At 39.4% G+C, this 24,247-nt stretch overlaps 1 protein-coding gene across 7 annotated transcripts in view; it reads right to left on the bottom strand.

Moving 5' to 3' along the window:
• Positions 1 to 24,247, bottom strand: part of lrfn2b (leucine rich repeat and fibronectin type III domain containing 2b) — a 173,873-nt gene that overhangs the window by 141,930 nt on the left and 7,696 nt on the right. For 2 of the 7 annotated variants that reach the window (XM_071478329.1, XM_071478335.1), the window contains exon 2: positions 6,936 to 7,040. The exons of 2 other annotated variants lie outside the window; for them this stretch is intronic. The gene's annotated coding sequence lies outside the window, so the exon portion shown is untranslated. Of the gene's footprint in view, positions 1 to 477; positions 7,041 to 11,375; positions 11,492 to 24,247 lie in introns of all 7 variants that reach the window. 3 more of the 7 variants (XM_071478333.1, XM_071478332.1, XM_071478330.1) reach the window with 3 other exon arrangements.

Below are 24,247 nucleotides of genomic sequence, written 5' to 3'. Positions count from 1 at the left end.
TATACAGGAATATAGATAAATACTGCTGGTGGTGAAGTGATTAGGGATCGACTGATACGGGTTTTTTGGGGCCGATGCCGATACCGATTTTTTTCCATCACCCTTAGCCGATGACCGATTATGGAAAAAAAAAAAAAACGCTGGATTGATAATGGCAGCAAACGGCTCTAAACACGTTTTCACTAAACACTGACACAAGTTAGTACTACATATAAAACATTTCTCTCATCATTAAAGTTCTTCTAGGACACACTAAAGACCTCTGATAGCCCCGCAGTTGCTGCTGCTCCGCTCTGCTCTGCTGCAGGAGAGCGCACACACACACACACGTCACGCATCTCAGCCCGGCGTTCGGTAAACTCCTACAAACACCATGGAACTGAATTGACAACTTTGAAATTACAACTAATATTACTTCATTACTAATATTTCAACTAAGTTTAACAGTTAGAGGCTATTTGAAAGTTTAAAACTTACTGCCTCCTCAGTGATGCTTCGACTTTCACCACTCTTCCAGTGGTGGAGGGGTAGCGTGTCTGCATGTGCTGCAGGGTCTTCCGGCAACACAGAGCTGCCGATGCCGATGCCGATTCGCGTAAAAAATGCAAATATCGCCCAATATATCGGCCGGCCGATGAATCGCTCAATCCTGAGAAGTGATCATGTTGCAGTCCCAGCATGCACACTCACACACACCTGTTTGGTGATTTCACAGCAGCCTGCTGGTTCTTTCTCTCAGCTTCCATCCTCTCCTGTGTCGCAAATCCATCTGGAGAGGCACTCATCATCCAAGATGGCACGTCTGTGCTTTCACACCAAATTGGGTTAGATTCTCACCCAGTGCAGGTTACCGCCTGCCGCACCACACTGCACTCATTTCTCAGAGCACAGACCTGCGTGCCCCCATTACGGTGAATACAACATCAAAAACAGTGGGAATTTAACACACAGTACACTGTTGTACTTTTTATACATGAGATTGTAAGATATAAAATTTGAAGATTTGAAGACTTTCATTTTCAAATACTTTACAAATGAAGACAGGTCTAACTTGTACTTTTGGTCAAACAGCATTTTAAAATGGAATTTGTTTTTTCAAGGTTGAACTGATGGTGGACTTTATCCTTTCTCCCCATATTCATCTAATGAAGTGCAAATGTTGCAAAAATAATCATCCTGCCTCCTTCCACATGCATAGACACAGTTAATGCACCTCTACTGCAAACTCCTCCACACCTGCTCCAAGACTGAGCACATTAAAGCTTCTTCTCACTGAGTTTGTGTCCATTATGTTTTCCACTGACAGAAAATAATTCTCAGTGCAATGGAGTGTGTGCATAAAGTTGCATTTGTATGTGAAGTAGTCTATAAATAGGACATATTTTGCATGTACCATGTACTCTCTTGTGCCTACTGCTTGTAGTGGATATTCTGTTTACTGGTACGATAGTAGCAGGATGTCCTTAGAGATAATATCTCCACTGGGAAAAAAGTGTATCACAAATTGTATTGGTCAAAGACAAGACAAAAAGTACACTACCTGGCATGAATGTGCTCAATGTAACAAACAACAGAAAGACAATTTTACTATTTGTTTTTTCAAAGGGATGTTGCCACAAGAATGCTAATTGGGTTTTCACAAAATAAGAGATTCATCCTCTGGAGAGTTTTAATATCCAGAGCAAATCATAGGAATATCCAGCTCCTTGTGGTGTGTGTGGTATGTGTGGAGCAAAATGTTTCTATTTGATGGTAACACCAGAGGAAACATGTGTTATGGACACAGAAACTCACCCCCAACCAACCAAAATTGCCATCAACATTCAGAGGCGTGAGAAACGGTAAAACAGGGCTCGAGAATAACAACATCATGTTGTCTCTGGAACAATAGAAATGTGTTCATGATGTCGAACAGAGATCTCAGCTGGGATGTCTCCGGGATGAAAGGATATATACTCACCGGCCACTTTATTAGGTAGACCTGTTCAATTGCTTGTTTAACGCAAATATCTAATCAGCCAATCACATGGCAGCGACTCAGTGCATTTAGACATGTAGACATGGTCAAGTCGACCTGCTGCAGTTCAAACCGAGCATCAGAATGGGGAAGAAAGGTGATTTAAGTGACTTTGAACGTGGCATGGTCTGAGTATTTCAGAAACTGCTGATTTACTGGGATTTTCCCTCACAACCACCTCTAGGGTTTACGGAGAATGGTTTGAGAAAGAGAAAATATCCAGTGAGCAGCAGTTCTCTGGGTGAAAATGCCTTGTTGATGTCAGAGGTCAGAGGAGAATGGCCAGACTGCTTCAAGCTGATAGGAAAGCAACAGTAACTCAAAAAAACAATCGTTACAACCAAGGTATGCAGAAGAGGATACTTGACACTTTGGGCCCCTTAGTACCAACTGAGCATAGTTAAAATGCCACAGCCTACCTTGGTATTGATGCTGACCATGTCCATCCCTTTATGACCACAGTTTACCCATCTTCTGATGGCTGATTCCAACAGGATTACGCACCATGTCACAAAGCTCAAATCATCTCAAACTGATTTCTTGAACATGACAATGAGTTCACTGCACTCAAATGGCCTCCACAGTCACCAGATCTCAATCCAATAGAGCACCTTTGGGATGTGGTGGAACGGGATCTGCATCATGGATGTGCAGCCGACAAATCTGCATCAACTGCGTGATGCTGTCATGTTAATATGGACTGGAGGAATGTTTCCAGCACCTTGCTGAATCTATGCCACAAAGAATTAAGTCAGTTCTGAAGGCAAAAGGGGTTCAACCCGGTACTACCAAGGTTTACCTAATAAAGTAGCCAGTGAGTGTATATCCTATAATTTATCATTAACTTATTTAGCAAATGACTGACATGTTCCGGTGCTGAACTGCTAACACTGGTCCATCTACCCCATCAGTCACAGCTCATTAGTAGGACTTCGCTAATATGTTGTGCTGGTTAAACAGAACACAGAGTAAGCATCAAGAGGTCTTCAAACCTGAGTCTGAGCTAAATGATTTTTCTTGCCATTGAATTGAAACAGTCAATAGCTGCTTGGTAACGTTACTTTTTAACAAACTTTACAGGCAGTGTCTTGGCTGTGTGTGTGTTTATTAGCTAAAGCATTTAGACAATTTCAACACATCACTGTGGTCCTTTTGTTATTATGGTAAACAGCTTGTATGTGAACAGTAGTGATCCAGTTATGTCCACATTCTCTGCAATTGATCCGCAGGTCCGGTCATAAAAAATATCACTGATTAGCTATGGATGTGTTGTTGGTGAAATGATTCATGATCTCAGTAACAACAGTGAACACAGGGCACAAAGCGGCTGATCAGGATGCACAGGAAGATTCCTGGTGGGCCAAGCAGATTGTGGGTGCGATGGAGGGAGAGAGGGAGAGAGATCGGACGATCAGCCTGGTGGAGTAGACTGCACACTGTGGCTCTGTGTGGCGTCATCTCCCTCACTGTCTCCCCAGATAACTATGTTTGGTTTGGCCCCTCAGCTCCATCCACCCGCCTGTTATGTGTTATGTGCAGACAACAGACAGAAGGAGCAGAGCAGCAGGGTAGGTTCCGGGCCACAACTCCCACAGCTCCCAGTGAGTCCAGTTTTAAACAATAAGCAGTTGGCAGAAGACAACAGGAATCCAGTCTGAGTTTATTTGTCAGGATAATGTTTTATCTAAGCAATATTCTAAGCAATTTAAAGTCATCATCATTAAAGTTTGTGTGATCAGCTCAGCTCTACTTAATCTTATCACAGCTTTCTGTGATCTTTATCCAGTGAAGGAAGAAAAAATATGTTTGGTGTTGAATTTACTGCTGTACTGTCCAGTCTGAATTCTTATCTCTCACTCCTTATAGGTACAAACTTATATGGAGAAAAGTAAAGATAGGAACTAGAAAAAGTCAGTCTGGAGTCCTAGGAAAATCTCTACTTAAAAAGCCTAATACATACTTTATTGGCAAATATTTCAGATTTAAAGACTGGATTGGGGATTACAATATTGAAATGTTTCTTCTTTCTTAGTTTAGAACCATGGCAGTCCCCGTGGAACCAACATTCATATAATTTTCTGGACAAATAAACTGATTGCAGCCCTTGTTTCCTGGTGGTTTGTGGCTCCAGTTAGAACCTTAAATCCAGAACAGGTGTTTGGTTCAGTGGAAACAAGCAAAGCCGACATAATGAGGGGTCTTCTTAACGACCTCTCTGTTTACAAGAAGCCAATGACAGTGAGGAACAGTTAGACCTATAATAAATATAATAAACCTATAGGCCATATACTAAATTCCAGTAACAGCTGAATGTCTGTTTCTTTAGGATGATGAAGCAGGTCCAACAAACTCACGTATGTTTCTCAGAGAGTAACTGAATTACAGCAGAGTACACTAAAACACACACAAAACAAGGTAATGTCTTGCATGGAGACAAGACCACACCTCTCCCCACTCTAACTTACTCTGCACTATGACCACAGTGTTTTATTTATAATGCTACCTAACAAACACTGTCACCAACACTATCTCAAAGACAAAGCAGCTTAAATAAATAAAATTGATGTAGTTTATATTGTACATATATAACACTGAAAATTAGTGATGTCCCAGTTCAGCTTTTTCTATTTTTATTGGTTTGCTTCTGGCATACACATTTGGTTGCAAAAAGAAAAGCAACGTCAGTTGTAAGGAATGATTTCAGCCATAGAAAGAATGATGTTGACCAAAACAGGTATTCAAGTCATCTGGTGAAAATATCCAATTTTTATATTGGAATATCTCAGAAAGAAAAATATTGCAATGTCAACATTGTGAAGCCCTACTTTTAACCCAAATCCAGTGGTTGTATGGAACTCAAACAGACAACTGGTGTACCCAATGATTACATTAAACTACAAATCACAAAATGACTGAGGCTAATAGAGCTAATACTCATTTAAAAAAATCCTTAACCGGCCCTGACAGTTTTAAGATCTGGAAATTCCTATTCTACATTTTTTTACTGACTGCCTGTCATCATAATGCTATTCAACTCATCCTTGTGTAAATATATTAAGTCAGTCTCCGCTGTGGAAAAAGTTGGTTTAACATTATAAATGTTAAAATGTCTAATTAAAAGCAGGCTGAGGGACAGTACCTGGGCAGCAGTGTTCTCCTCTAACAGAGAATGATGACTGCAGTAGCTAGTTAGCTACCTAACTAGCAGAAGTGGTGGTTGTTAGTGTTGATAAGTAGCCATGCCTGCACCTACTGACTCACAGAGCCAGTCTCCAACAGATGAGGGTCTTAACTTAAGGTTCTAATTTTAGATGGGAAAGGGGCTTAAAAGAGAGTGTTAAAGCAGTGATTAAATCATTCAGCAGGACACTTCATTTACACCACCCTCATTAAGAGGAGCATTTCAGTGAGAAGGTGTCACAGGTCGAATTTTGTGGACTTCAGAAGTCATCAAAAGAAAATTAACAGGAACATTTGATACAATATTTGTATGCCGTTATTTCAAGCTAGTATTCACTTTCTATTAGCACTTTGTTAGTCAGCATGGGTCACAGGCTGTGATGCACTACAGTTTGATTACTGATTTAATTATTGGATAACTGACCAATACTGGTTTTTAGTGAAACCACAAACTTGAATTCACTCTCTTCATGGTTTCATATTGTAGAGTTACATGACCAAATTTCTAAATTAAGGTTTGTCAAAATATACTCCATTAATAAAAATAATACTGACCTATTTATAAAATAAATGTAACATAGATATGTGTTATACAAAAATTTAAAGATGTGTGATCTAACATGCTATATTTTTCTGATTTTAAAACAAATCTCATTTGCAGAACCAAACCAATAATAACTACCAACTTATGTAGTTATGTAGATAGCAACTAACAATTATAGTGTGTGTGTCTCCTGATATCTGATATGATATCTTATTCCTCTGTACCATAAAGCTCTGATTTTGTCCAAAAAGTGTTTACGTGCTGGGTGTTTAATATGACTTGACTCAACACACATCGTCCTGCTGCCCAAAATACTCATTAGAGCATGAAATGTGGATTAATTGGAAATGTGATAAAGCAAGTGAATTAGCAGGCAGTGTGAGACCTCATGTGTGCTCTTGCTGGCTTTTGATTGGAAGTCTGTTTATGTACTAATTCAATACAGATGGCTCAACCATGGAGCTACGGTGTTCACATAAACGCAGCTCATTTAAAGCACATACGAGTACAGAGGATTCTATTAAATGCTATTTATATCATGACCTGCTTTCTTCAGCAGAGATTCCACTCTGAGTGGGACAAAGGTACATTGATCTGTTTAAACTGTTTGTCTGAGATATTGGTGTTAGTAAGCCTGTGTATGAAAAAAATAATTAAGACACACATTAAGTGGAAGTCTGAGGACATAATTGTATTTAAATTTTATTTTATTTTTTTGGAATGATACCAAATTTTTTGAAATTTTAGTTAATTTCCTACAACTTAGAAACAATGTTGTGTCTATGGTTAAGATGGGTCATTCATCTCGAGCTACACCTAAAAAATATCATTACATATATATTGAAATGTGTTTTTTTTAATTCAAGACAAACACATTTACTCACTTACTCACCTTCAAATGTAAGGCAAGACAAACACATTTAATAAAGACTGAGATTATTACTTTAATAACATTCACTTTTACTTATTTTATGTCCCACCTGCATTTATCTGTTTTTATGTCACCAGACAACTGGGCATTCGAGTAACAGGAGCAGTAGGAACTGTTCTATATTCAACCAGCATGTTTCAGCACATGGCCTTCAGCTGTTTTACAGAGTAGGTAAAAGCACACCATATATACAGACTACAACATGGCTGAATCTTGCAATGCAATTATGCAAAGATAACTAGACACACAGTAGTCTGACCTACCAGATGTAGGCTGTGGGTATAAGCCTGCCAATGGGTGCCTACTCCTGGTGGCATGCTCCTCCCTTCCCGCTTCCCCTGCTTGTTACCGTTTTCAAGGTCCTCTCACTACAGGAAACAGGAACGAACAAAGAGTTTTAGCAATTTAGCAAACATGCCGGAGCGTTTTTTTTTCCCCAATAGCGGAATGATAATAGGTGCAGCCAGACCATTGTCCAGCTCTGACACAGAGCTGTGGAGATAGACCTGGCTATGTGAGACTACCAACACAGAAACTTCATGATAAAAGTTCCACATCACTTCTGGAATCTCCAGAATATATAAGGAGTCACATAAACATTTATCACATCCTGAAAGAGTAAAACATTATTTATTCGCCTTATTATCCAACTTTTACCAGTGGTAAGTATTTTATTTTATATATGTGTGATGATCATCACAATATTTATTCTATGACGTATTCTTAATTTTCATTTACATACTACTTTATATAGAAATTTTCATCCTTGATCTCATTCACATCCCAAAATGAAAAACTTCAAAGCATCAATAAATAAAAAATTTCAATGGACATATACAAGACACTGCTTTCCCTCACAGATGTGTCAAGATCAAACTGTTAAACATTATATAATTAGCAGTACAGGCTAACTGTTTATTCTCGAGGACTGTCATTTGAAGTACGTTGTGTATGACCATGTCTACAGTAAAAGTGTTTCTATTTGTTTTGAATGGCACCACTTGAAAGTGGAGTCCATCATATTCTCCTCCTGGGTCAATCTGTCTCACTCCAACCACTCATACACATGTGGTCTCTCCTCAAAGACTCCCTGCCTAGCCAACAGCCACGTCTTTCAGACTTCTCTACCCTGTTTATTTTATTGTCCTTAACATGAATCTCTAAAACATTAAATTGTCATGAGTGAATAAAAACAGGTGTGTTTCAATTTATCCTGTTTTCACATGGTTTATTTAGCTTATTGGGAATTTTCTTACCCCATAAAGGAACTACTTTTGGTGAGCTTGCTGTTGATTTTTGTGCCATTTTTTTTCTAATTGTTGAGAACAGACTTCACTATCATCCATACATCAAGCAGAAAACTTAAACTCCTTTCAGATTCAGAAAAGACACAATGTGTTACAGTCACTTAGCTACACATGAACATGTAACTCATGGCTGTTGCATTACTTTATAATCTCTGCACCAAGAAATCATTTGAAAGTGTGTTCATTTGAAAAGAAAAACATCTTTATTGTCTTTGTAGCTCATAAAACAAAATGATGTGCACCACCTCTCAGTGATAATAAATTATTATTCAAATATAATCAACCATTTGTTTTGTCAGAAAGACCAGAAAAACGACATTACATGTTCCCCTCCAGCCCCAAGCATTTCTTTTATATCTGGGTTCAATTCAGGAAAGATCCATTTCGTTTGAAAGCTAATAAAAGATATAAATATTCCAATAGAGGAGTATGTAAACAGGGCTGAAAGTGCTTCACTGCTGACATGAATCCTTGGTACAAATAAATATGAAACATATTTCATATGGAAAGTTGTGGGGGGCCTGCAAATGCTGAGCTGATTGAACATCATCACTTCTCGATTCAAAGGCCCGCTTCAGCACATTAACAATGACTGCTCCTCAGTGAGTCTGTAAGTCATTAATAAAACACACTGTGCACCATGTCTTCAGAAGCACTTAAGTAATTTGTAATCAACATAGCCAAGGGATATATGACACAATTATTCATTAAGTTGTGTTTTTTCTCACAGTCCAGGGATGACTTTAATACAGTGAGATTTAATCAGCAAGGACTAATTTAATCACAGTCAGTTGGAAAATACCACAATCTGATATGTTAATCTTCTTCTGCTGGGTGTTTTAATTCCTCTTTTTATTCCTCAGAAGTTGATAACATGTAACACAGTAATAAAACACACACAGGAGGAGAGCTAATACACAAAATCTACACCAACAATGAAGCTCCTACAATATAATGGAACACAAGAGGAGACTGAGCCTATGTCCACACTACTTTGCTTTCATTTTAAAACAGCGTTTAAAAAACGAAAACAATCTCTGTCCAGACAACTGTTTTACCTCCATATCAGAAACAATCTCTGTCCATACTATCACACCTGAAAACGCATACCAAACGTGAACATGACCATTCACGTATACTGGGCATGTGTAAACAAGAAGTAGATTGTCTATTCCGCAGTTGGTTAGTTCCACAAAAAATCTATGAATGAGGAATGGATGAGCAAAGACAGTTGAAGCATTAAAATGCAGAATTTAACTGCTCTGCTGCTAGCAGAGACAACACAAGGGTAGACTGAGGCTAAGCCAGTGAAGTGGAGATGACCGACAACATGACAACAACCCCTGCGTTAAAAGCACAACCAATGGAAGTCCATTTCTGCCAAGAAAGGTATCTGTATATACTGCATATACATACTGTACATACTACATTGCTGGTCAAAAGTCAGACACCCCCATTTTATTGAAATTTCAGTAGTTCAAGTCCCGTGAATAAATTGAGTCAGTCCCCATAGACTCCCATGTTAAAATGTCCAACTTTACAGCAGAAATAAACATGTTCACAGACTGGTACAAAAAACGGAGCAGTCTTCAGAAACCCATGGGTGACATCCATCTTTATTTACAGTCTATGATACAAAGGCAATGTTTGAACAAACTGTGTTACTACACCCTTGTACGCTTCACATGATGAAGACCAGCAAAGTCTCCAGACCTGAACCCCATTGAGCTGGTTTGGTATGAACTGGGCAGAAGGTTACTTGGTGTAGTCTTCTACCACTACTGGTTAAAGCTGTCATCATCAAGTGGATTGATAATGCACTACGCAACACTCCCCGGAGCAAGGTCTTGGAGAGGGGAAAGGCAGAAGGACTGGCAGCAGGTGGAGAGAGGACAATTTCAATGTTTCCATAGGCTAGTTTGAGCAATTTAAAGTGTATGGGGGGCTGACATGATGGTACACATTGAATGGCTTGAGGAGCAGTGGGGACAAATGAGACAAGAATACACAGAGAAAAACATCTTGAATGCTGATGAGAGCCACATTTCTGACCTTTAAACCTGACAATAAAAGGGGAAGAATTAATCTAAGTAAAGGACCACTGCTCTCTTTACCTGTTCTGCTGTAAGAACCCTCCCTGCTTCAAAAATGTGTACACACTGCATGATCATTACACAGCCAGTGCTTCTGCATTGATGCCTAAGAATCTATTTGTGGAGTGGTTGAAGGAATGGGGTCTTAAACTGGGCCAAGAGAGGGAGAATATTCTCCTGCTTGTGGACAACATTATATCTATTATATCTCTATATCTATATATTATATCTGAAGGATGGGACAGTTCACACTTTATGCGGCCGAACAGGTGACATTACAATTGTAGATTTTTGATTTTTAACCAGCATTAGTTTAAAGCGGTGTAGCAACACGCACAAAGATAAATGCTAATTTGTTTGCCAGTATTGACATGCTATACCTTGTGAGCTTGGATAAATTAGGCACAATTTAACAATTCAGTTCATTTTTCGCTAACTATGAACAAGTATAATTAATTCAGATTTACCAGCATCATAAACCAGCAAGATGGTGAATGGTGGTGACTTCCTACCTTTGAAGAGGTTGTGAAGTCCAATTGTCTGTTATTTTCCTCGATTATTTATCTTCCTTTCATTATCTTCCGCAAGTGTCCACAGATCAAAAAAATATAAATGGTTTTTCATAAAAGTATTTGAGGTTATGTGAAGCCAATTGCAGACTGTTGAGTGACTTAATTTGATGCACTTCTCTCCACATTTCTGCCTCTTCCCTCCTTACGGCTGCCTGGCAGTTGGTATGTTTGTTTTCTACTCCAGTCCAGCTTGTGAAGGTGGATCAGGTCTATCATCTTCTAGTTCAATATCAGACTCTGGCTCAAACTGACAAGACAGAACTGACACCAATGTCATGCCTCTGCGCTGGCAATAGCCAGAGCTGTCTGTCCGTCCATACATCTGTAACTATGTATTTATTTCCGTCCTATTCTTGTGAACACAACATCTCAGTAAAGCCTTTAGGGAAAGTCTTCAAATTTGGCACAAACATTCATTGGGACTCACAGATGAACTAAATCGATTTTGGTGGTCAAAGGTCAAATTTCAAGGTCACAGTGTCCAGGCTAATGTTGATCATTCCTAAAATCGAAATCAAATCAAAAGGGTTGATGTGTGTTTTGTCACTTGTGTCTAGCTCAAAGACAACAACAAAGAATAAGGATGTAACTAGGGTTGTCACGATACCAGAGTTTCAGTAGTCGATACCAATACCTGTGATTTTCCACGATTCTCGATACTAATTCGATACCACAATTTAAAAAAAAAAAAAAACAGGGCAGCCCGATGGCGGAGTGGTTAGGGCGCGAACCACATGAGCGGATGCTCTTAGCAGCTGAACGGCGGTTCGACTCCCGACCGGCCCGACTCTTTCCTGCGTGTCATTCCTCCTCTGTCTCTGCCCCTTTCCTGTCACTCTCTACTGTCCTGTCAATAAAAGCAAAAAAATATCTTAAAAAAAAAAAAAACAGAACCCATGTACTTTTAAATTCACTAATTTATTGAAAAGTGCTTTAAACTGTCAAGTATTTAATACCACTATAAAAACAAGCAATACTGTGCTTTATGGTAATAAATAACAACAATATTCAACTATTTACATTCAAAAAAGAACAGCAGTGGCATGGAGCCTTCAAGTATATAAAACAAATAATATTCTTCTTCTTATAAATATGCAAATAAATAACAAAACAACAGTGGTGTGGAGCCTAATCTCACATAACTAAAACCTCTAATACCAGGCACTGTTTGCATGTCGGCTTGTTTGTGCAAGCTGACATGCAAAATGCAAAATATTTCCACTCGCGACTCTTCGTACCTGTTTTGTCACCGAGCCGACGTGTTGTGCTTCCACTCCCACTTGCTGAAGCCATTGTTATTGTTATCCATAGACTGTATATAAAAGTTATTAGCTCAGGTTTTCTTCTCTGCTCTGTGCTGCTCACACGCGTATACTGCCCCTGTCAGTTCCACCAAGAATCAACACGGCTCGCCGAGGGAAAAGTTGAATATTCGGTTCTGACGGTACCAGAAAAAGCAGGTATCTATGTATTTTTTGCGTGTTGGTATCGAATTGGTACCGGAAGTATCGGTTCTTGTGACAACCCTAGATGTAACAAAAATGGCTGCTAGTGTGAATTATCTATTTCAATGTTTTTCATCAGGAAATAAACATATATGTCCACACACACACACACAGGTTCAGGTAATAATTGTTCTTAATTGTCCCGTCTGTCTTAAGTGTGGCGCACACCTGGTTTCCAGAAGGAAAGTCTTGTTAATGCAAACGTAAATACAGCTTCATCAAAACAATCCAAAACTCTGCCCTACTAGTTCAATATCAATACAAACCTTGCTGCCAAAAGCTCTCCCCCCTAACCCCACCCCTTCCCCAATACAACATGAAATTAGGATGACCCCTATAGAGCTACACATATACATGCACAAGATGGCATTACAGGGATTACACTTAAAATTAGTCCGTTACATAATTAACCTCGCCCATAAATGACCCTGATACAATATGTGGCGGTATTACACAGGGGATGAAAGTAACTTAAGTGGTGTAAGTACAAGACAAGGCTGACTGGATAAAAGCTCAGCTGTCCATACAGCAAGCAAAATCTGAGGGTACATGTATGTGTCCCAAGCAATTAACACTAAAGATAAAAAAACAAAAATATAACATGTACATAAGTATTCACAGTCTTTTTGAGTATGATGCTATGAGGTTGGCACACCTATTTTTGGGCAGTTTCTCCCATTCTTCTTTGCAGAACCTCTCAAGCTCCATCAGGTTGGATGGGGAGCATTGGTGGACAGCCATTTTCAGATCTCTCCAGAGATGTTCAATCAGGTTCAAGTCTGGGCTCTGGCTGGGCCACTCAAGGACATTCACAGAGTTGTCCCAAAGCCACTCCTTTGTTATCTTGCCTGTGTGCTCAGGGTCGTTGTCCTGTTGGATGATGAACCTTCCAAAGTCCAGAGCACTCTGGAGCAGGTTATCATCAAGGATGTCTGTACATTGCTGCATTCATCTTTACCTTGTCCCTGCCTAGTCTCCCAGTTCCTGCTGCTGAAAAACATCCCCACAGCATGATGCTGCCACCACCATGCTTCACTGTAGGGATGGTATTGGCCAGGTAATGAGCGGTGCCTGGTTTCCTCAAGACATGACGCTTGGCATTCAGGCCAAAGAGTTCAATCTTTGTTTCATCACACCAGAGAATTTTGTTTCTCATGGTCTGAGAGTTCTTCAGGTGCCTTTTGGCAAACTCCAGGCGGGCTGTCATGTGCCTTTTACTGAGGAGTGGCTTCCGTCTGACCACTCTACCATACAGGCCTGATTGGTGGAGTGCTGCAGAAATGGTTGTCCTTCTGGAAGGTTCTCCTCTCTCCACAGAGAAATGCTGGAGCTCTGTCAGAGTGACTATAGGGTTCTTGGTCACCTCCCTGACGAAGGCCCTTCTGCCCCGATCGCTCAGATTGGCCAGGCAACCAGCTCCAGGAAGAGTCCTGGTGGTTCCAAACTTCTTCCATTTACGGATGATGAAGGCCACTGTGCTCATTGGGACTTTCAATGCTGCAGAAATTTTTCTGTACCCTTCCCCAGATCTGTGCCTCGGTACAATCCTGTCTCGGAGGTCTACAGACAATTCCTTGGACTTGGTTTGTGCTCTGACATGCACTGTCAACTATGGGACCTTATATAGATAGGTGTGTGTCTTTCCAAATCATGTCCAATCAACTGAATTTACCCCAGTTGGACTCCAATCAAGTTGTAGAAACATCTGAAGGATGATCAGTGGAAACAGGATGCACCTGAGCTCAATTTTGAGTGTCATTGCAAAAGCTGTGAATACTTATGTACATGTTATTTTTTTGTTTTTTATTTTTAATATATTTGCAAAAAATTTAAGCAAACTTTTTTCACTTTGTCATTATGTACAGAATTTTGAGGTAAAAAATTAATTTAATCCATTTTGGAATAAGGCTGTAACATAACAAAATGTGGAAAAAGTGAAGCGCAGTGAATACTTTCCGGATGCACTATAGGCATCCTGACCCAAGATACATCAGATATCAACATGCAGACTGTAACTCTGCCCCTCTGATCCTTCTTTTACAGAATTAAGTGCACTGTGCTGATTTGGGCCAATCCAGGAAGCTGGCAGCCAACCCAGGGCTCGATGGTAGGCTACAGCATGAGGGAGGAAAGGGACTAATCCCCGGGACCATACTCAGTGATATGTCTGCAAAAATCCTCAAATGACTGTGTCACAAATGCAGCTGGACTCCTTATGTGGGCCAGAGGCACAAGACCAGCCCTGCCAGAGCGCATCCTGAAGGAAATACTGTAGTCTGCTCTATAGTAAACAGCCTGAAACTGAAGTAAATAACAATAACCTCACAGTTGCCACTGTCCTGGATATATTAATAACATACAGTAACAATATGCATGCTAATCCTTGCACTTGTTTCAGTAAAACAACATAGTGAGACTAACATAGGAAAACACAGGAACTTAAAGTAAATTGGAAGAGCTATTACTTTATAGCTATATATATATATATATTTGTCAGTGGCAAAGTCCGAAAACACAACTAAACAGCAATCCAAAACAACAGGAGGAAAACACTAGAAAAAGGCACAGACTAATGGTTAAAGAAAAGAAACCAAACTGACCAGGAGTGAGGGAATCACAGGGGAGCAGGTAATCACAAAGGCAGGAAACACACTAGACAAGGAAGCAAAACAACCAACAGACAAACAGGGAAAGTAATTTCAAAATAAGACAGAGTCCAGAAAGTGACTTGGACAGCAGATCATGACAGGACTTTGATCCTTGAAACCTTTGAAACTGTCTGCACTTATCTATAAATTTGACTTAAAATATGACCAGATTTTAATCTACATCACAGTTATGAACAAAACAATCAGTTTTAATTAATACCACACAAATCATTAATTGTGCATACTTCAAATATTAATATTGAAAAAATTGCAAGCCCATCAACAAATGACATCAACAAAGCTGATTTTAATCAGGAGTTATCAAACCTAGAGTCAATGGAACTAGAGAGAGGTGAGCTCGAGAAAAAAAAAAACACTACACATTTTGATTCTGTTATTCACAAGAAGCATCTGCTGATGTGTATTAGGACTGGCAAAACAGATCTCAAAAGACTTTGCATCAAGAACTGTTGGTTTGTATAAAGCTGGAAAGGGTTAAAGAGTAATCTCAAAGAGTTTGGATATTTATCATGTAGGCATATTGTCTATAAATGGAGATGATTCATTACTGAGGCTACTCTCTCCAGCAATGGCTGCCCAGCCAAGATGATTCCAAAAACACAACTCAGAATGTTCAATGAGGTGAGAAAAAGCCAAGAGTAAAAGCTGAAGGCTAAAGGAAATCATTGGAGCTGGTTAACATATCTGTTCATGAATCTACCATTTGCAAATCATGGAACATGGTGTCCATCACAAAAAAAAAAAAAACTAACAAAAATGTAATTTTTGCAACAGAATTAAGTCTGGATGTGTTTACCAAAGTCAGAGTGCTGCAGAGACTTGCAAGTAGTCGCAGTAGTCACCATAGCAGGAAAATTATGTAAGGGACATTATGACATATGTGTAATTATTCTGTGTTTTGTAGTTAACTGGTGGATGTTGGTTGTTGGTTCTAAATGAAATTATGACTTTCAGATTGCATTACTGCACATAAGAACAACGGGAATACTTGGACTTTACAAATATAAAAGTGTAGTAAATTCTGATATAAAAAACAGTATTCAATGAAAGCCAAGGTATCAGAATGAATGTGTTAATGACGTGACAACACTGTGGTTTGGTAAGGTTGAGTCACAACAAGACCGGGTCAAAACCTAGTATATTTCTGGACCTAGTCGCAGGCTGTTTGCATTCTGCCTTCCGTTCTGTAACCTTATCATTCAGCATTCAGTCAGTCAGTAACATTTGTGTGTAAAAGGCTTCCCCATGGTTGCAGTCCAGCCAAAAATGACTTGGTTAGGTTTAGGGAAAGGGTTAAAAACAAATACTTAGTTAAGGTTAGGGGAACTTTGTTATCATGGTTACAGTAATAGCAATGTGAAGTCCATCCACACTGACCTCATCCCTATAACACGATCACTGACTTCCTTCTTTGCTCCCATCATAATTACTACAGCCACAAGACAGCCATGTCACTTGAACATAAATGTGTAGTTTTAAGACATGTGCTGAATCAGCTGATGCTGTCACTCACTCTTCATGGGAGGATAGTCTCCTCACATGTTTGTGCTTCCCACAGGCCCATCATACTGACATGCTCACCACTTCTCTGCTCAGAGTTTCTCTTTTTCAGAGAAACACTGCTTTTGTTCACTCACTACTTCAATTCATTTCCACTTTCAGTCACCACTAAGCTACTGTCAGGATGGATTACTCTAGTTGAAAACTGGAAAACTTTTAGTGTGAAACATCTGCAGAATAAGTGTTGAGTTATTTATAGCAGCTTAACATTGACCCCAATAACTGGCAAAATAGAAGTGGAAGTGATTAATGATTGAATAGAGTTCAAAAGAGCGGAGAGTGAGACAGGCTTTGAGTCTGCATTAATAAAAAATAAAATAAAGCAATAAACGTACATCTCATTATTAGCTCAAAATGAAATTAGCTAAGTCTATTGTATCTAGTTCACCTGATCCAGTGACTTGCACATGAGTGCATATGAAACACCAATATGGATTCTGACATGATTATGTTCATGTTCGTGGTAGCAGATGCAGACCACACAGTAGTCACGCATGCTCCTTGCTGTGCTGTACTGTACAATATGTAGATTGACTTTCTCCGTCACCATTAGCCTCACTTCAAAGCCATTTTTGCTGCTCCAGTCCCCTCGGCTCCTCTGTCCTCTTTTCAGGGATTGTTCCACATCAAAAGCTATGCAGTGAACAGATCAATTACACAATACATCTGTGTGAGGAGCAAAATTACTATAAACAAGCTCTGGCTCAGAGTTAGCACTCATGTTATACCACAGGCTTTCAATCCAAAAACTGTAAGTACCACTAGAAGCATGAAATAAGACACAGTGCTTAAGATGGAGTGTTTGAATGTTATAAGCCTGTAAACTAGACTTGTACATGTGAGAATCTGTCTGTTTCATCCAGGTTTACAATGAGGAAGTATAAAAAAGGAGACAAGACGAAGCAGGCAAACAACATTGAAACATGATGTCATTGGATAATGAGCTCGACAAACTAATATTTTGTGCAGAAAGTATTGAATTTCATTAAAATAGCTCAACAGAGGAAGAAACAACAAAATAGAAAAACATTCTTTTTACACCAAAACAAGAATAATTTAAATAAAAACTGAGATTAACTCCTTTCACACTGCCAGATGACAGACACAACATCATTACATGCAGTTACAGCGCATACACATACACTGACGCAGAGTCAGACAGTGAACTGTGCAGACTGGTGAAATGGATCAGTCTTGTGTATTCCCCAGGTTGGTGCTCCTGTGTGTTGAAGCCTCTGTATGAGACAATTCAGTCAGTGACTGTGTTTTTAAAACTAATATCAAGGTTGTGCTCACTCTTGCAGCGTCGAGTCAGTCTAGCCGCAGTGTTTCATGTTTAATAGCACCATGCTGAGCAGGTGACAGGTGTGTTTACAGTGTCTGTGCTCTGAAAAAGTCACAGCTTGGAAAAGGGACGAAAATTAACGAGTTCACCTAGTAGTGTTTACATCATTACCACTGCCACACTGGAGTGAATGCTGATTGTACACTTTAACATTGACAACAAAAGCCAGAAGATTTCTCCAGTGCAAAATTGGCTTTAAAGAGAAGCTGCATGCATGTCATGACTGATATTGATTGAATTAATGTGGAAAAATATAATATAAAGATACTGAATGTAGCATGACAACAAGTGTCAGAAAACACAGGAAGTGTCAGAAAACACAGAGGCAAAATAAGATAAAATATGCTTATAAAAACGAGGAAATAATGAATGAACGCCACACACACTGAGTAAATACGCACAAGACTGTAAACAGTGAGCATGATTAAGTGAAACACTGCTAACATTGTTATCTGTTCCCCTCAATTGCCTGGTTGGAGTGGGAGGCATTAATTATGTCTAACAACAAAGGAGACTGAACACTCTAAGAACTTGACAGTGACTATCTGTCATTGATGAAAATGAAATGTTATTGGAAAAGAGGGCAATACTTTAAGTTGCTTCAGAGAGATATAACATTATTCCAGTGCCAGCACTCTGGCTTTAAAAAGCACAGTTTATAGAAATATAGGCTAAAAATACCAGGAAACCCAATTGCCAGGTGCTTGTGTGTGTGTGTGTGTGTGTGTGTGTGTGTGTGTGTGTGTGTGTGTGTGTGTGTGTGTGTGTGTGTGTGTGTGTGTGCATGTGTAATCAGCTGGCTGATTGGGCAGTGGCAGGACAGAGCTCTATTCATTAGGGAGCAGGAACAGCACAACAACAGACACCCTGAGAGGCGCCCGCTCTTCCAAAGCAAATAGAAATAGCTTTTTATTCAATCTACCTGCTTTCCATTAAGTTAATTAAGGTACACAGAACTGGAGAGACAAACCACCAAAAGTAAAAGCGCCCCCCCTTTTGAACACAGGCACTCAGCATTCAGGAGAGGCAGAAGGAGAAGGAAACAACATTTCATTAACAAACGTAGGAATGTCTGCATCTTGATTTCATGTGTTCTGTTCATTATTTGCAGTGTCATAGATACCAGATCAGTTAGTTTCCCTATGAGTGAGACTGGATTATCCAACTGCAGACCTCAATAGGCCTGGGGTCTTCTGTCTGTCAGTGGGAATTGTTTGTACCACTGACGTTCATTATCAAGTAAGGGTACTAGTTGTTCTTTGAGCATGCTCTGTGATTATGCTGCCTGTGTGGACTGTGCTTAATTGGAACTTTGAGTTAAAATGGGGAACACACAGGGTACAGAGTGCAGTACGCTCAACAGCAGCCCAACAGCACCCTGATTAGCAAAACATTACTAAGAATATTTTCCTGTTTTAATATATGTATATCACAATACAGCAAATATACTGTATGCAAAGTTTCTTATCTAAAATAATAAAACAATACAATGCATTGTTATTCTTTGTATCAGACAAAACTCTCACATTTGTAAAACAAGAATTACTTTCAATTCCCAATAGCGGCTGTGACAGAGAGATGCATCTCTTTATCTGAGGCAAGCAAGTTTACAGATAGGCCTTTATTTCTAATTTCCCAGTTCACCAACTAATGCAAACTCAAAACTTCTTTCATGTTAACTATACTATCTTGATAAATTCCATATAATGTCCACTTCCACCACACTAATTCACTACAGCATATGTTCACTTTTATGTTAAGTTACTATGAATAAAACTTAATAAAACAATTCCTTCATAATTTTCTCATGAAAAGTCTTGCAGCCTTTATAAACTGGCTTTTAATGTGAAAAAACATCAGTTAGTGTTAGTGTGGAATTAATATGTATGGGAACATGGGGATGATTTAGGGAACTAATTTGCTTGGAATTCTTCATTTCAACAGCACAATATGATCTTATTACCACAATATGATTCTAATGAAGGTTGATTGACACTAAGATAGAATCTGTACTTGAAAATTGATAAATGAAGTGAATATAAAAACCATGTTTTCAACACTGTTTTCTCATGCTCCTCACTTTTCTCTGGAAACAGATTTTTTTTATTGTGTTTATTGTATTCTTGTGTCTTCATGAATCTGTTTTCACATATTTAATACTGTATACGCTAAACCCTATTAACACCACCAAAGTGTTGTAGCTAAAATAAAATAACTGGATCAGCTTTTCAGCTGTAGGTTTCTTTAAACGACTGTACATGCTGAATATTTGTTTACAACAATTATCAAAGAAGCAGAGTGCCAAGCACTATACAGGTGGTTTAACAAGTGGCTTATTCAGCCATCTAGGCCTCTATCCTCAAATCAATGCCTTTCATCAGGTGGGATGCCATATTCATAAAGAGGAAATAAGAGATACGATCATATACTGAAAAACAGGATCAAATGAGTCTGTATGATTGGAATTGTGTTTTTTCACCTTTATGATGCCATTGAGGACTGGATTACTTCTGTGTTCCAAATGAGGCAAGAAATCCCAGTTTTCCCATAAAAAAACTTTGAACTGGTTCTAATGAAAACCACAATCAAACTTGAATAATTGACCATGACCACAGTAAATAAATTGCTTTCAATACCTATAGGATATGATACAGAAAACAACAGAGTTTTGTATTCATGCTACTTCTCTCCTTTGTGTTGTTCTTCACCTTTTCTTCTTTTGCCTTGTGTGTGTTACCATTCATCTCTACATGGTAGAAGTATGACAGTTAAGCTGTGGTGACCAATTTAAAGTTAATACTTACTAGAAATCCTACTTTGCAGTTGTACTTTGCAGCAACCAGCTAAATTACAGGAAATATGGTCACAATATACAGCATTGAATAATGGCCAGAGGTGTTTTTGCAGAACATTATAATGATACAGTGAGGTTGACCTCTGACAGTTTGGATATAAAATGTCATCACTTCATCAATTTATCCTTACAGACATTTGTGTTATTTTGTCATAATTAATAAGTGGATTTTGTTATGGCCATAAACATGTTTTGTAAGGTCACAGTGACTTTGACCTTTGACCTTTGATCACCAAATTCTAATCAGGTCATCTTTGACTCCAAGTGATTGTTTGTGCCAGAAGTAATGAAATTTTCTCTAGGTGTTCCTGATGTAGCACATTACAAGAATGTAAGATCACTGTGACCTTGACCTTTGACCACCAAAATCTGAACAAAGTGCACACATAGAGTTTTGCTCGCCTCTCTCTCTCTTCTAGCTCTCCCTCTCTTTCTTGATTACCCTGAGTGATGAAAATAACATGACAAAAACATTTTATGGAGCAAGAATTGTCTTTGACTCTCCCAAAGTTATTTTTATAACCATGAAAAGCAGCAGCTAAGAAACCAAACTAAGCAATATGTTTTGTCTGTCTGTCTATCGATCTCTTCCGCTCTATTTAATCACAGCACAACACCTGCATGCAACAAACGTCAACTGGTCGTCAATGTCAGTGTGTGTGTGTGTGTGTGTGTGTGTGTGTGTGTGTGTGTGTGTGTGTGTGTGTGTGTGTGTGCAGGCTTCAGTGTTGCAAGCACTGGTTATATGTGGTTATATATGTTAAACTATGGCAGGGCAAATAAAATTTAATATGAGCTTAATACTACACTACTACACTACACACTACTACTATAATAACAAGTGAATACATCAATGGGAAAATAAGATAAATATCATCTTGACATTGGCCAAGGCGTAAGCTATCAGTGATCGCTCTGATGATTGTCGATCACCAAGACCATCAGTACAAACATAGCTAAACTTTGAGCAAAAAATGTTGAGAGATTAATTTAACTAGCACTGTTATTGTAGCCCTATTTACAATGAAGTGCATGATAAATTGGTAAATTATATGTCCAGTTGACTGGTATATGAGGACCGGACTTAATCCTTTCAGGATCCAGAAACCCTGCTCATTTATTCATGATTCCTGATCCCTTCTCATATAGCCGACCCAGTGTGCAGATCTGTCAGGCACTGACAGATCAGCACACTGATTTATCAGTCAGTTGGGAGGGTCATTTTAGTCTCTGTTTGGGTTTTGTTGATGCTCAGTGTGCATTCTCACTTGTCTTATTTACAGAAGATGTTTCTTCACAGTGGGATTGGACTGTGTCCCCACAGTTGGCAAAATGTAAATATTTGGGCATGGGGTGAAAATGGCAAAGACCTCATTTAAACAATTATTGGAACCATCAACAGCGTTTTTAAACTGTCGTGCCCCATAACTGCCACAAAATCCATGGAAATTAGATATCTGAGCAATGAATTAAAGAGTCACTAACTGTAGGTTGCCTGCATCTTTCGTCAATTTGCTGAAAACACCTGGTCAAGTGGGAGAACACTTTACCAGTTTAAGGATTCCTAAAATATTTTACTTCCACCAGCAAATTAGACATACACTACAAGAAGGTGAAATGTTGTCTAACATGTTTTAATGACTTTTTTATGTTGGAAATAGCACTATAGTTGTCAGGTGTTTTCAGATTCTGACACTGTGGACCACCCATCATACAAATATGAAAAAACTGTGCCCCTCTCAACAACCCCAGTTTTGTCTGTAGGTGCAAAGGTTTTTAGCACAGGGAATTAAAGGATCGAGGAGTGTATTTCAGTAAGAACCATGTTAATGAGACGCTTTCTACTATGATCAAAATATTTATTAGATTGAGAACAGACTACGATTTCTGACTAAATCAGGCAACAACCATCAGCCCAAGCTAGTAGTGCTGTGATATGCTCAACAGCAATGCTGACAGCTAGCCAGCTAGTGACAGCAACATTTGCCGAACAAATAGTAATAAATAAATACTACTGTAGCCATCACTAATGAAAACAGACATAAACATTATGTAGCATCAAGTTGCTGACATATGGAGGAGAAGAAAACCAGTTCTGAGTCTAGCTGGAGCCTTTAGCAGCTCGTAGGGTTCTCCATCTCAGTGAAGACAGCCCAGTACTGGTCAAACTGGGAAAGAAATTCAGCCTTGGCCGCATGTAAGACACTTACAGAGCTGGTAAAGACACTGACTGAACAGTTAAAAACTTTATGGATATTTTCCACTGGCCAGACAGGATTTGAACCTCCTGTCCAGTGCACCTGTGCTCTGTCTCATCTCTGTCTTTGTCGGAGCAGTTTTACCTGAAAAACGTGGTTTCTTTAGTGGAGGAAATTCTGGAAGGTCATTTTTACCTGAATGCTGCATACTGCACTGTGTCATCTCACCCTTAATTGGTTAATGGGTTTATTTATTTCACATGCACTAACATATACACGCCACCACCCCAGGCACCGAAACATATGTGGCTTCATTCTCAGGATGCCATGAATCCACTATAACTTTCCATAAAAAATAGTTGCTCCTCTATTATTGTTTAAAAACTTGTTTACAGAATCTTTAATTGATCAAATTATAAATGGAGATTAACTACTAATTAATTACTAGGGTTAATTAACCCTAATAAACCTAACCTACTAAACCCTAACCCTAACTAACATTTAAAAAAGTTTGTCAGAAAGTTTGTCGTGTTCGTCTCGTCTGTCTGCATCGGATTACATGTACAGTCAACAGGCTCTGCTAGACATCCGCAAGAACAAGGATTATTACGTTTTGGACACTTCAACAGAGTCACTTATCAAGGAGCTCGGACTACTTCGCCAGCCCGTGGCTACACCGGACTCGACCGCAACCACTGCCCCGGCAAAGAGGCGTCGGAAACGGTGTGCGAGGAAGCAGAAGAGGGGCAAGCGTGGAGGTATCCGAGCTAGGCTAGCGGCTAACCCATCTCGCCCAGCCATACCATCCATCATCCTGGCTAATGTACGGTCCTTGGACAACAAAATGGACCACATAAGACTACTAAGATCAGCGAATCGGACAGTGAGTAACTGCTGTGTGCTTGTTTTCACTGAAACATGGCTGAATGACAACATCCCCGACTCCGCTGTACAACTTGAACAGCTAACATGCTATCGAGCAGACAGAGCCCATGGCAACGGATGTAAACAACGCGGCGGTGGGGTTTGTGCTTACATTCGTGATACGTGGTGCCAGGACGCCATGGTAGTATGCAGACACTGTTCACCACTGGCGGAGTTCATGATTATAAAGTGCCGCCCTTTCTATCTGCCGAGGGAATTTACTGCGGTTTTGCTAATCGCAGCATATATCCCTCCAACCTCCAGCAGCAGTGACAGGAATGTGGCACTTTATGAACTGTATCAGGCCATCAGTGAACAACAGACAGCACACCCAGATGGTCTCACTATCGTCGCTGGAGATTTTAATCATGCTGATATTAAAACTGTTCTACCGAAACTCTATCAGCATGTTAATTTCCCAACAAGGGAGAATAACACCTTGGACTTGGTTTACACCTCACTCAAAGGAGCATACAAGGCCCCCCCTCCCCCACATTGGACTTTCGGACCACCTCACTGTTATGCTAATGCCAGCATATAGGCCCAGA

This window comes from Trachinotus anak, unplaced genomic scaffold (assembly GCF_046630095.1).
Source record: "Trachinotus anak isolate AG129_WGS33_773 ecotype Australia unplaced genomic scaffold, CSIRO_AGI_Tana_v1 ptg000005l, whole genome shotgun sequence".
Lineage (NCBI taxonomy): Eukaryota > Metazoa > Chordata > Actinopteri > Carangiformes > Carangidae > Trachinotus > Trachinotus anak.
Note: the sequence above shows the minus strand (reverse complement) of the source record. Positions and strands in the feature narration are given on the sequence as shown.